This window comes from Sminthopsis crassicaudata, chromosome 3 (assembly GCF_048593235.1).
Source record: "Sminthopsis crassicaudata isolate SCR6 chromosome 3, ASM4859323v1, whole genome shotgun sequence".
NCBI classification, from domain to species: Eukaryota; Metazoa; Chordata; class Mammalia; order Dasyuromorphia; family Dasyuridae; genus Sminthopsis; species Sminthopsis crassicaudata.
Window position 1 is genome coordinate 74,944,118 of NC_133619.1, and position 12,506 is coordinate 74,956,623.

Below are 12,506 nucleotides of genomic sequence, written 5' to 3' on the forward strand. Positions count from 1 at the left end.
CTTATGCTTTACTCTGCCCTTGTCAGACTACATCTGAAGTATCTGGTTCAATTCTGGCACCATGTTTTAAGAGGAGTGTCAAGTTGAAGGATGAAAAAGATGCTGGGAGGATTGGCGGTCCTTCTTATGTACCTAATATTCTTCCCAAATTGTTTTATTACTTATGAATGTGAAAATGCTTTTTTTCTGCTTCTGGGGGTGAAGTCAAGAAGCTGCTCCAGCTCTCCCAGTTCTTCTGGAAAACCACATGAAACTAAGCTTCTGAACAGAATGGAATGGAACCCCCCTCCAGCTCAAGATAGAATGGAAAAACTTCAAGAAAGGTCAGTCTCACTGACCAGAGTCAGATAGACTCTCGGAAAGCTAGTGAAAGGCTCTTAATTCCAGCAAATCAGCAGCTAAGACCCTCAGTCCTGGCTCAGTAGAGGAGCACATCAATGGGGCAGCCTGGGAAACCAGACTGGTTCCTGCAAACACATGGGGCTTCTGTGCTCAAAATCAAGGCTCAGAGTTGCACAGCAAGCTTGAGACAGTGCCCTCCCATTACCATACTTGCAGAGCTCTACCTTAAAAGTAAAAAAAGAGGAAATACCAAGAAAAGGAAAGATAATAATCAAGAAACAGAAAAGAACTTTGACCATAGAAAATTACTATGGGACAGTACATGTACTTAGTACTTACTACAGTTCCACAAGATTCACACCTATGATAAGAGAGCATATAAACTCTGATAAACTCAGCCAGAATCAGAACTAGGGAAGGCAGAGACAGGGATGCAGGCTCTCCTCCTTCGCTTCTCCACTGAAACCAAGATCTGGAAGGACTCCTAGAAAACTTTCTGAGCCCCAAATGAAGGAGATAAGATTTTGAAAGAGGCAATAAAAGATCTGGACTTTAACCCCTGGCTACTTGTGTGTTGATTACTGAACTGAAACAAAGGCTGCCTCCAGAGACCCCAAGAAAACCTCAATAGAGAACAATACATTTTAGAGAGACTATTACAGATCATTTCCTGGAACTATGGCTTGTCTGCTCATCTAGTATCCTCACCCCCCCTTATCTGCCTTTGTTTCCCTTATAAGATTGTAGCTATAAAAGTCTCTTGGCTTAGTTGCTCATGGCTGAATCCTTTGGAGAAGAGTCTCATTACAGCTGGCTAGCCCCAAACTTGTCTAGTTTAAATGATGAGGTCTAGAACTGAGGTACCTAAACGAAATTAGGGTTTAATTGAGATCTAGTGGCAGGTTCGGGGTACAGGATCCAAATAGAGCTTCCCTGCAAACACTTTGGATTCGGCGCAAGGAGAGGGAGTTAAATGAGGTCTAGTTGCGGCGCATGAGTCCCCTGTAAAGGAATTTACAGACCCAAAAACCTAGATTGATAAAAGAGGTTTATTACGGGGTTTGGAAGTAAAGTTAAAGTCTAGTTAGTAAAAGGTGAAGGTAGAGATAAAAGGGAAAATATGATTCCAGTAGACAGAGAGTCTTTGGTGCCAGGCATGATGCTGGCATGTTTGGAACCTCTGCAAAGAGAGGGCTCCACTCTGGCTCTTTTATAATGAGAGATTTAGCTAAAGGGGCCTTTGGGTGAAGTCCCAGGTTGGTTCCTCAATGGGTTTCTGTGAGGGCTAGAATTTGCTAAATGGGGGTTGGGAAACCTGAGCAGATCATTAGAATGGAGGCTAGGATAAGGCAAGTTGGCTCAGATCCAATGAGGGTTGTGAGAGCCAGGATGTCTCCTATTGGAATTCAAAAGGATGCTTTTGACCAGGATTTGTGAATCAAAGGGCCTAGGTTCTTGAATTGTTTTATTTCAATAATGGTTTTCCTCATGGAGCATGCTCCTTCAATCATACCCTCTCCTTAAAAAACAGGTAGTTTTTCATTGTTAAAAAAACACTAACTAGATGGTTTAGTAGATAGATTACCCAAACTGGAGTCAGGAGGATCTGGGTTCAAATCCAGTATAAGACACTTAACACTTACTAGTTGTGTGACCCTGGACAAGCCACTTAACCCATTGTCTTGGGAAAAAAAAAAAAGGAAAAGAAGCACTTGTCCCTTATATAGGCACCCAAAAAGAAAAGAAATGTACGTGGCACCAATGCCCAGATACTTCCTAGGGGCATGATCTGGAATAGCTACTTTTAAGTGCAATTTCTACATTAACCACCAAGTGGCACCTGAACTCAATTTAGCTAAACATCTTAGTCCTCTTCAAGTAAGTTTCCTACCTGGACAAAATTGGATTTTTTTTTTTTTTTTTTAATATAGGCAAAAGATACCATTCTTTGCCTCAGTTACTGCAATTTATTCCCCTACGACTGATCACAAGAATGGATTCTGAGCCCCACCAGGCACCTTCCCAAACAAAATATTCTGAAAAATCCAACAAAATGCAATGTTTAATGCAGTTATTCGCAGGCAGTTCTTACAGACACACAACAGATGTGAATCTGTCTATAGTTGCTAATGGCCACAAAGTTTGCTAATTTGGAAGGGATATTGGTGGTTCAAACCAGCCAAAAAAATAATCCAGCACTTAACTGATGGAGAACTAACTAAAGGTGGAGTCAAAGTCAGTCTTCTGGGTAACAGTAGAAACACATACCTATATGACCATGGTTATATTATTACTTGTTCAAATGCACATTACCATATATCACTCAATAGATGGAATATAAGATCTATTTGGTAAGAGAATGAGATAAGGAGTGATTTTTTTTCTCCTTACATTGTTTTTTTCTTTTTCTTTTTTTTTTTTTGTATTTTTTCTTTCTTTCTTTCTTTCTTTTTCCTGAGGCAATTGAGGTTGTGACTTTGCCCAGGGTCACACAGCTAGGAAGTATTAAGTGTCTGAGCTCGAATTTGAGCTCAGGTCCTTCTGACTTCAGGGTCAATGCTCTGTCCACTTCACCATCTACCTGCCCCCTTTCTATGTTTTTTCAGTAAATATCCCTCTCTTTGTAAAAATTTATAATCAAGAAATTGCACCTTAAGTAGCTATTCCAGCTAATGCTCCTACGAGGCACCTGAGCATTGATGCCATCTACATTTCTTTTCTCCTTGGGTCCCTACATGTGAAGTTCTGTTATCTTTCAATTGTGATCGTTCTCTGGGAGATCTCTTGGGGAGCTTCTGGGGAGGCAGCCTTAATTTTAGTTTCAGTTCCAGTAATCCCCAAAATACAGCCAGGAGTAAAAGTCCAGATCCTATATTGTGTCCTTCTTGATCTTTTCCTGTCAGAATGTCTCCAGCCAGCTTCAGTCTCTAGCTCCCTCTGAATCCAAAGTCTCCAGCCAGCATGAAGGTAGATGTGGGAATGAAATCTTGACTCTGAATCTCCTAGAGTGTGGAAATCAGACTCTGCCTCTGAGCGTGTGGGAAGTCTTTTCCTTGACCCAATCCAGACTGATTTCTTCCAGACTGACTCTCCCCACTGAGTCTTGGCTCCTTTTATCCTCCCAGAGAATGGACTTGTGGGTACTCCATGGGGATGTGGGAACTCCTTAAGGGGCCAATGAGCTAACTCCTTTAAAGGTGTAAACTCCTTTTCAAGGTTCGAATTTTGAACTAGAGAATTGTTAAGTATCAGATAACTGACTTAGCACCTAATAAAATCCTAACACCTACATAAGATACTAGTGCTTCTTTTTCATTTTTTTTTTTTTTTCCTTTGCAAGGCAATTGGAGTTGTGACTTACCTGGGATCATACAGCTACTAAGTGTTAATTGCCTGAAACTAAATTTTAACTAAGATTTTTTCTTAATCTTTGTAATTTTGTTTCATTCATTGTTGATTTTTTGGTGTATAGTTATTCTTTCCATTTACATTGTTATAGTTACTGTGTATATATATTGTTTTCTTGACTCTGCTTCACTATGTATTAGTTCATATAGATCTTTCCATGTTTCTCATATTCATTATATCATTCCTTAAAGCATACCAATATTTCTTTTTTTTTTTTAATAATATTATCCCTTGTATTCATTTTTCCAAATTATCCCCTCCCTCTCTCCACTCCCTCCCCCCCCCATGACAGGTAATCCCATACATTTTACATGTGTTACAATATAACCTAGATACAATATATGTGTGTAAATACCATTTTCTTGTAAGCATACCAATATTTCATTACATCAATATACAATTTATTTAACCATTCCCCAGTTGACAGCCAGTTACTTTGTTTCTAATTCATTAATATCACAAAAAAAGTCTACTAAAAACATTTTGGTGCACATGGGGACTTTCTTTGTATTGATGGTCTCCATGGAGTATAAATTAGTAAACAAACAAACAAAAAAGTCTCTGGTTCAAAGGGTATAGACAGTTTTATTACTTTACAATAATTCCAAATAATTTTCCAAAATGGTTACACCATTTCACAGCTCCACCAACACTATATTAGCAAATATGTCAGTTCACAACCCTATCGATGTTTTTACTATTGCCATTTTTGCCAATTTGTAAGGTAGTAAGTCAAACCTCAAGGTTGTTTTGATTTATATTTATGGTTATTACTAGTGATTTAAAGCATGCTTTCATTTAGTTGTGAATACTTTGCAATTTTTCTTTTGAAAAGTATTTGTTCATATCCTTTGACCACTTCTATTGGGAAATGGTTGTTTTTATATTTATTGTTTATATCTCAGGTATCTTAAACTCTTATTATCAGAGAAATTTGATATATAGATATTTTTCTCATTTGACCATTTTCTTTCTTATCATGATTTATTTTGTAGCTGCAACTTCACTGAAGCTACTATCTCAATTAGTATTTTTGCTGATTCCAAGTATACCATCTTATCATCAGCAAATTGGGATATCTCCTTTTTATGCCTTTTGCTATAACTTTATGTCTTTAATTTCTGCCTTTAGTTTTCCAATTATTCTTTTTATTTCTTTTGGTTTTATTGAAATTTCATCTTGCTCTCTTGCTGTGTTATGCCACAGTCTCCTTGAAGTGTTCTACCTCAGTTTCCCTGCACTGGTTTCCCTCATTGTCCTGACTGAGTTTCCCTGAATTGTTCTATCTCAGTTTCCTTAACTGTTCTGCCTCAGTCCCCTAAGTCGTAACCCCCGCCCTGGTTCATTAAGACTGAGGACCATTTGCTCTAAGGTTATAAATTGTCAATGGGAGAGGAGGAGCAGATCAGACTTTCTGGCTTCTAGCTCCTTCTGCCCCCAAGAATTTATGACACTGCCCCTCTAAAATATTCCAAAAGATAAGACTATCTCGGATACTTCACTGACATCTTTACTTCTGTTATTCAAACATCCTGACTCTGGCTTTTAGTAAAAATTTATGACTTCCCCCCATCCTGATTTTCCCCGCTCTTTTTCCTTCCCTTTGTCTGAAGTGATGAGGTAATAGGGAACCTCAAAATGATGAGGTAACTTGAACCAAATCATGAGATAAATACCTAATAATGAGGTATATACCTCAATAGGATTAAGTGAGGTCTAGTGGCAGGATTCGGGGTACAGGGAGTCACATGGAGCTACCCTGCAACCCCCTTAGGATACAAAGTTAAATCAGGTCTAGTGGCAGCGAGAGTCCTCTGTAAATGAATTTACAGGCCCGAAAACCTAGATGGGTAAAAGATGTTTATTGCAGGGTTTGGAAGCAAGGTTAAGGTCTGGTTAGTAAAAGGCATTAGATAGAGGAAGATAAACGCCAAAAGCGGCGGTGACAGAGAATCTCTGATGCAAGCATCTTAGCTGGCATCTTTCAAATCTCTGAACCAAAGATGATTCTAGCTTTGCTCTTTTTGTCTGCTTGAAGAAGTAATGGGCGGAGCTCAAGTTAATTCCTAGAAGGCCAGATTTTTGGCAGGCTTTATCCAAGCCAGCTCAGATCCAGTGGGGGGCTGGGTACAGCCCAAACTAGTTTGATCAGATCTTGTATCAAAGGTCCAAGTCCCAAAGGAAGTTGTAGATCACACAAGGAATACCAAGGGGCTACCGCCCTCAACATAACCCCCCTCAAGCAGTTAACTCTTAAATTTCTCCAGCTGAGAATCCAAAACTTGAAGCCTAGAGAAAACAGATCTCAGGAACAGATTAAAAGTGGGGTGTCATCCAGGGTAGAGATGGTGACACCTGGAAATGGGGAAATATCTCAGATCCCTTCTGTGGGCTGTTGGTAAAATGCTAATGGCCCATCTATTAAAGAGAAGTAGGAGAAAATGCTGGGAAAGTCAAAGCTAATCTCCCACACGGTTTTAGGATAACAACAATAGTTACAGTTTTAACCACTCCCAACCCAAATTTTAACACAATAATAAATAACCCAGACAAGGTTTAAAAGTCATTCATCAACCATTCCTAAAGTCCTCCATAGTAGTCCAAAGTTCCCTAGAAGCAGGGTTTAGTCCATTGTCTCTTCTAAAGCTGCTGCAGGCTGAGAAATGGTTGGAGGCTCTCGTTCCATGGGATGGGTCTGCTGTGCTGACAATCAAAGTTGATCTAAGTCCCAGAAGCAAGTCAATATCTGAAATTTGACCCAAGATCTAAAACAAAACATAAATCTAACAAATAAAGGTTAGAACAGTCTGTGATAGAAAGACTGGTCCATAGGACTGCTGCAAAAATGTGAAGAGGCCAAAATAGATTGGCCAGCAGCTTCCTATGTGAAAAAAATGATTAAAAACCTTAAAACAAAACATTAGTGTTTTCTAACAGTAGCAGACAGATGACCAGGCTAAATGCTTATTTGCCCAAGCATTTAGGATACAATGATTACATATAAAAAGGTGGAAGCTTTACAACTCCGAAAAAAGCATTAACTAATTAACTAATTAACTGTAAGTTTAAGAAAATGTTTATCTCCAATAATAGATTCTATTAATCAGATTTCTGATAAATTCTAAACAAATATTTATCATAACCTTATATTGATAACAATAAGGAATTTGTCTCAATAATTTCACAACTTTAACAATTATCATATTCAAATAGATGTTTCATAAATGAGCACTATACATACAATTCAGTTTGCTTTTAAAATACTCAATACATAGTAAAATATCCCAAATTGCATATTGTCCTTAACAGAAACACTTTCAAAAGGACAAAGAAGAAAAAAACTATTATTTTTGAGGCTCTTTATTTAAATAATCTCATAATGACCCAATGTAATCTTTAAACTTATATGTTTTAAACTTATACAAAATGTCCAAATACTACATATAAGAATTCAAGAAGTTCTCAAAATAGCAATTAAACTTTTAGTATGGATCACATTTATGGCTATATTGCACAAACATTAAAACCCATTTTGTATCAAGAAACAAATATTCAATCAATTAACCTAAACTTGATCCAGGCACTTTAAATCACTCTTTTGTTGCTACCGCAGCAACTAGACGAAAGAAACAGCAGGAAACACCTGGGGAGGAGGGGAGGAAAGGAGAGTACTCCTTGTGCTCACCCTTCCCCTATTCAAAAACACTTTTTTCCTTTCATCCTTCCATTAAAACTTTTCTTCTTGTAACATACCTTCTAATACCTTGCAAATCTTTAATTGCTCAATCCTTTTCCTTCAAAACCTGTACAATTCACACTGTATAGCATATAAACTGAATCAAACCAAACAATTTTTTTCCTTTGAGGGTTTGCCTAACTGCAATTAGCAAATCTTTCTTTTAGCAGTAAATGCATCAATATTCAAACAAATTCCAAGATCTTATACTCAGAATAAACAATCTAGTATGCAAAGACAATAGCCAAATTTTATTTCCCATAATCAAATGTTTTTTTCTGCTCTTTGAGTTTCGATCAGATAAGGGTCTTTACTCTAGCAGGCTCTAAAGACTGCTTAAAGGGAAAAAAATTTCCTGTCAGTTCAAAATTGCCAAGTTCCATTCACCTACAAATTAGTACAACAGGTTAAAATTTAAAATCACAAGTAACTAACCAATTTCTTAATCCTAGTTCTTAAAAACTCCCATTTCCTCCCATATCCCACAGAGAATGTGAGAGGGTGTGATGATTATTTGGATGTTTTAATCAGAGAGAATTGAGCTCCTAGTTTTCCTTTATCAGATTAATTCCTAGAGGTACCATGGCTAGAATAGCAAAAGCAAGGGGATGGGGGTGGGGGGTAGAATCTTTGCCTTTGAAGATAAAGACAAATTCCTCCCTCCCCCACCTCTTCCTTCCCATTCACAAATACCTTTCCGAAACCTTCTCATTCCTTAATGCAAACTTGCATTCCTCTTTCTTTTGTCCTTCAAAACTTTTAAGATTCAAACTCCACAAAACTCACACATTTCTAGCAGGGATGGATTAGCAAATAAAAAATCAGTCCCAAAGTTTGAGAGAGAAAAGAAACACTTTTAAAAATGGACTTGCCCGAGAGTTGGGTGTAGAGAATTAGGAATTCAGCTAATCTATTCAGAGTTCAGGTGTTGAAACTTGAGGCACTTTTCTCAAACCCACTATGTCTCTGCATCTTCAAAGAGACTCTCTAGGCATGGAGGAAGGAAGCTTACCTATCTTTTAACACAAGCCAGAGAATGTTCCCTTTCTATATATAGCTCCATCTGATCAGACGTCTCTGTCAGACTCCACAAATATTCCCCTATTACAGGAGAACTATTTGTCCAAAATAGGAATTCATTTGCACTTCAGTGTCCCAAAGTCAAACGATCCTCAGAGCTCCAAGCTCCCACAATTCAAAGCCACTATGTCCCGGGTTTTTTGAATTGCACCCTGCCATAGAAAGGTGCTATGTTGGGCTTGCTTCAATGAAAACCTCGTGAGAGGGCCACTGAATAGAGCAGGGTTGCGAAAGGTGTTCTCTATTGCTCCTCCCCAACTCTAGTATTCGTAATCTCTATAGGCCCTGGACTCCTGAGGTAGCAGGGGCCAGGTATAGAACAGAGAACAAATCTAGAGAGAGCTTGAGAAAAAGACAACAGAAAGACAAACTTCTTTCCTACGGGTTCAATTTGCCTTGATTTGGAATTTTATTCCCAGCTAACATTTCTCTCTTCCCGTCTGGCCAGGACTGGATTAGATTGTTAGCATGAGAATACAATGCCAATAGCTGAGTTCCAAGAGATAGGTTATTTATCTCTCCAGGAGCTGGAGACAAAGTACCATTTTAAAAGTTAGAGATCTTGAAAAGATTGAGTCCCCATTCTCCCCACTGTACCCCAAGAAGGGGACAGGATGGGAGCATTTAAAAGGCAGGTTGCTAAGCCATAAGGGAGAGGTCTGAAAAAGGCCTTGAGTTCTGTAATCCCCACTCCATAGGGGAGCAAGGGTGGGGGAGAAAGCCATCTTACCCGGTGCTGTGCGTCCCGAATCTCTGCTGATTTCACGCTGGAACTTGAGAGAGGGGCAGCTCGTCCTTGCCCTCCAGATCTTGCTGGGAGAGAAAGACCAGAAGGGGAGACCACTTGCCCCTTTCCAGGAGGGAGGCAGCATCCTGGGCAGAGACATACTCCATGCACAACCCAATTCAGTAACCATTCTCCTCATGGCTAGCCTGACCATTGCCGTTGGGTTCTAGAAGGGCTCAAGCACCGATTCTCCCCAGAGCAGATCAAGGGAGTGGCGATCTAGGATTCCCCAGAGGGGTGGGGTCCTCAGACCGGCCATGCAGTCGGGGTAGGGAGAAAAAAAAGATGATTTCTCTGGAGTCAGAGGCCTGGCCTAAGGGCCAGCTTTCTGGCGAAAGAGAAAAAGGATTAGAAATGCCTTGAGATGCAAAAGAAGGTCTTTTGTCTCAGCTGCAGTCTCCAAACCCAGTATCTGCAAAGGAAGAATTTTAAAGTCAGAGGTGTGTCTAAAATGTGGACAGGTAAAAAAACTTTTAGTTTCCCAACTTTTTGCAGCCTCTCCCTTATCTCAAGAGACTAGAGAGTGAGACAAAAGGAGAGCTTTCCTCAATCCCAGCAATTCCTAAAGAATTGTGCCCGAGCATAGAGCTCTAACAACGATCCAGGCCTAAAGGGCTTAGATGTCTACTGCAACATAGGAAAAGAAAAATTCTTTTTACCTTTTCCAGAGTTCCGTTCAGTACCCAAATTATGTCTAGTTTTTGAGGTTCCCGGTCAGAGAACCAAAATGATGAGGTAATAAGGGAACCTCAAAATGATGAGGTAACTTGAACCAAATCATGAGATAAATACCTAATAATGAGGTATATACCTCAATAGGATTAAGTGAGGTCTAGTGGCAGGATTCGGGGTACAGGGAGTCACATGGAACTCCCCTGCAACCCCCTTAGGATTCGGCGCAAGGATACAAAGTTAAATCAGGTCTAGTGGCGGCAAAAGTCCCCGGTAAATTAATTTACAGGCCCGAAAACCTAGATAGGTAAAGATGTTTATTGCAGGGTTTGGAAGCAAGGTTAAGGTCTAGTTAGTAAAAGGCATTAGATAGAGGAAGATAAACGCCAAAAGCGGCGGGGACAGTGAATCTCTGATGCAAGCATCTTGGCTGGCATCTTTCAAATCTCTGACCCAAGATGAGACTAGCTTTGCTCTTTTTATCTGCTTGAAGAAGTAATGGGCGGAGCTCAGGTTAATTCCTTGAAGGCCAGATTTTTGGCGGGCTTTATCCAAGCCAGCTCAGATCCAGTGGGGGGCTGGGTACAAGCCCAAACTAGTTTGATCAGATCTTGTATCAAAGGTCCAAGTCCCAAAGGAAGTTGTAGATCAAACAAAGAATACCAAGGGGCTACCGCCCTCAACATGAAGAGCTATAAAAATGTTTATCGTTCCCCCATTCATTAGTGGATACTTTGAGATGAGAGTCCTGTCCAGTAAATTAAACTCTCCAATTAAAATATTAAAAATCTCTCTAATCTCTATCTTGCCTCAGTTTTTCCGGCATTACAGCTGATTTATTGATGTGATTTTTCTACCCTTTCTAATAAGATTATCTAAGGATTTATAAATGTTATTAGTCTTTTCAGAGACTCATATTTTAGTTTTAGTTATCATTTCTATGGGGAGGGGGTTTCCAAGCCATCTCTTTCTTTTCTAATTATTATCTCCCAGTTTGTGCTTATTTTAGTTTTGTTCATTTGTGGCTTTTTGTTGTTTTTGCCAGCATGCCACTGCACCAAGTTCACTTATGCATGTGTGAGGGATGTAGAAGACCCTTACCCAAAATGACTACTCAGAGATCATTCACTAAAAAAAAGCAGAAAAGTTGTTTATTGAAAACCTCCCCAGGATGAGCCATTCCACCACGAGATAAGAAAGAGAAAGTTTGTGGTAGGAGGGCTAAAGAAGTAATAAAGATATATAGTTTTTATACAAGAGATTACATCACAAGTAAGAGAGCATTGAGAAGGGGAGAGAGAGGCATGTATTTGGTTGTTGCTATTTGGAGAGATTGAAATGGAAGGTTTCTTTTTCCCTGAAATCTCCTGATTTCTAGGAAACAGAAAATCAGGCCTTCAGACTTAATCAAGCAGATAGTGGTCAAGCAAATAGACTAAATATTGATAAATGTCAAATACTGATAAATGTCATCAACTCAGGTTAAATAAATAAATAAATATCTTTATAGCTGGCCAAAGCTCAAGTAAATATGGGCCTGCACATATTATACATGTCATAGGGGAAACACAGAAATAATGAAAATAAAATACAAAAAAAAATTCATACATTCCTGTAAGTTCTTCACCTTATCTCTATTCCACACACATGTATATGATTAGTATATATGTAGATGTGTATATATACATTATACACTTACATGTGTGTATATGTGTGCTATATACTTTTAAAATATAAATGCATCTAAAACATGATTCAAAATTTACATAGTATAATGGTCATAAAAATAGAGATTTTTAAGTAATGGGAATTGTTTCCTACGGGAATTCTATTATACTATTGAATATTTTACACCTAGTTGAGCCAAGAGGCCCCTTAAGTGTATTCTTATAAATTTACCCTTTTGGTGTATTTGTATGTGTGTACATATATAGATGTAGATATGTTTGTATAGATATATACATATAAAAACACATGTATGTGTTTATATTAAATATGTTCATATATATGGTTCATAATAAATAGCATATAAATATAAAATATAACATTTATATAGTGTTTTTGTTTTTGAGGCTGGGGTTAGGTCACTTGCCCAGGATCACACAGTCAGGAAGTGTTACGTGTCTGAGATCACATTTGAACTCGGGTCCTCCTGAAGTCAAGGCTGTTATTCTATCCACTGCGCCACCTAGCTGCCCTCTATATAGTGTTTTAAGGCCTGAAAAGAGTTTTATAAATTTTTTTGTTCTTATTTAGTCATTTTAAGTCTAGCCCAACTCTGTAACCCCATTTGGGGTTTTCTTCACAAAGATACTGAAGTGGTTTGCCATTTCCTTCTCCAGTTCATTTTACAGATGAGGAAACTGAGAGAGTTAAGTGAGTTGCCTGGGGGGGTCACATAGCTAGTGTCTGAAGCCAGATTTGAACTCTAAAAGATAACCCTTCTTGACTCCAAGCCTGGCAATCTATCTACTGTCGCAC

At 38.7% G+C, this 12,506-nt stretch overlaps 1 protein-coding gene across 1 annotated transcript in view; it reads right to left on the reverse strand.

Annotated features, from left to right (window-relative positions):
- PIKFYVE (phosphoinositide kinase, FYVE-type zinc finger containing) overlaps positions 1 to 9,489 on the reverse strand; it is a 106,574-nt gene extending 97,085 nt beyond the window's left edge. Inside the window, exon 1 of the mRNA XM_074298874.1 lies at positions 9,297 to 9,489. The gene's annotated coding sequence lies outside the window, so the exon portion shown is untranslated. The remainder of the gene's footprint in view (positions 1 to 9,296) is intronic.
- Between the last annotated feature and the right edge of the window lie 3,017 nt (positions 9,490 to 12,506).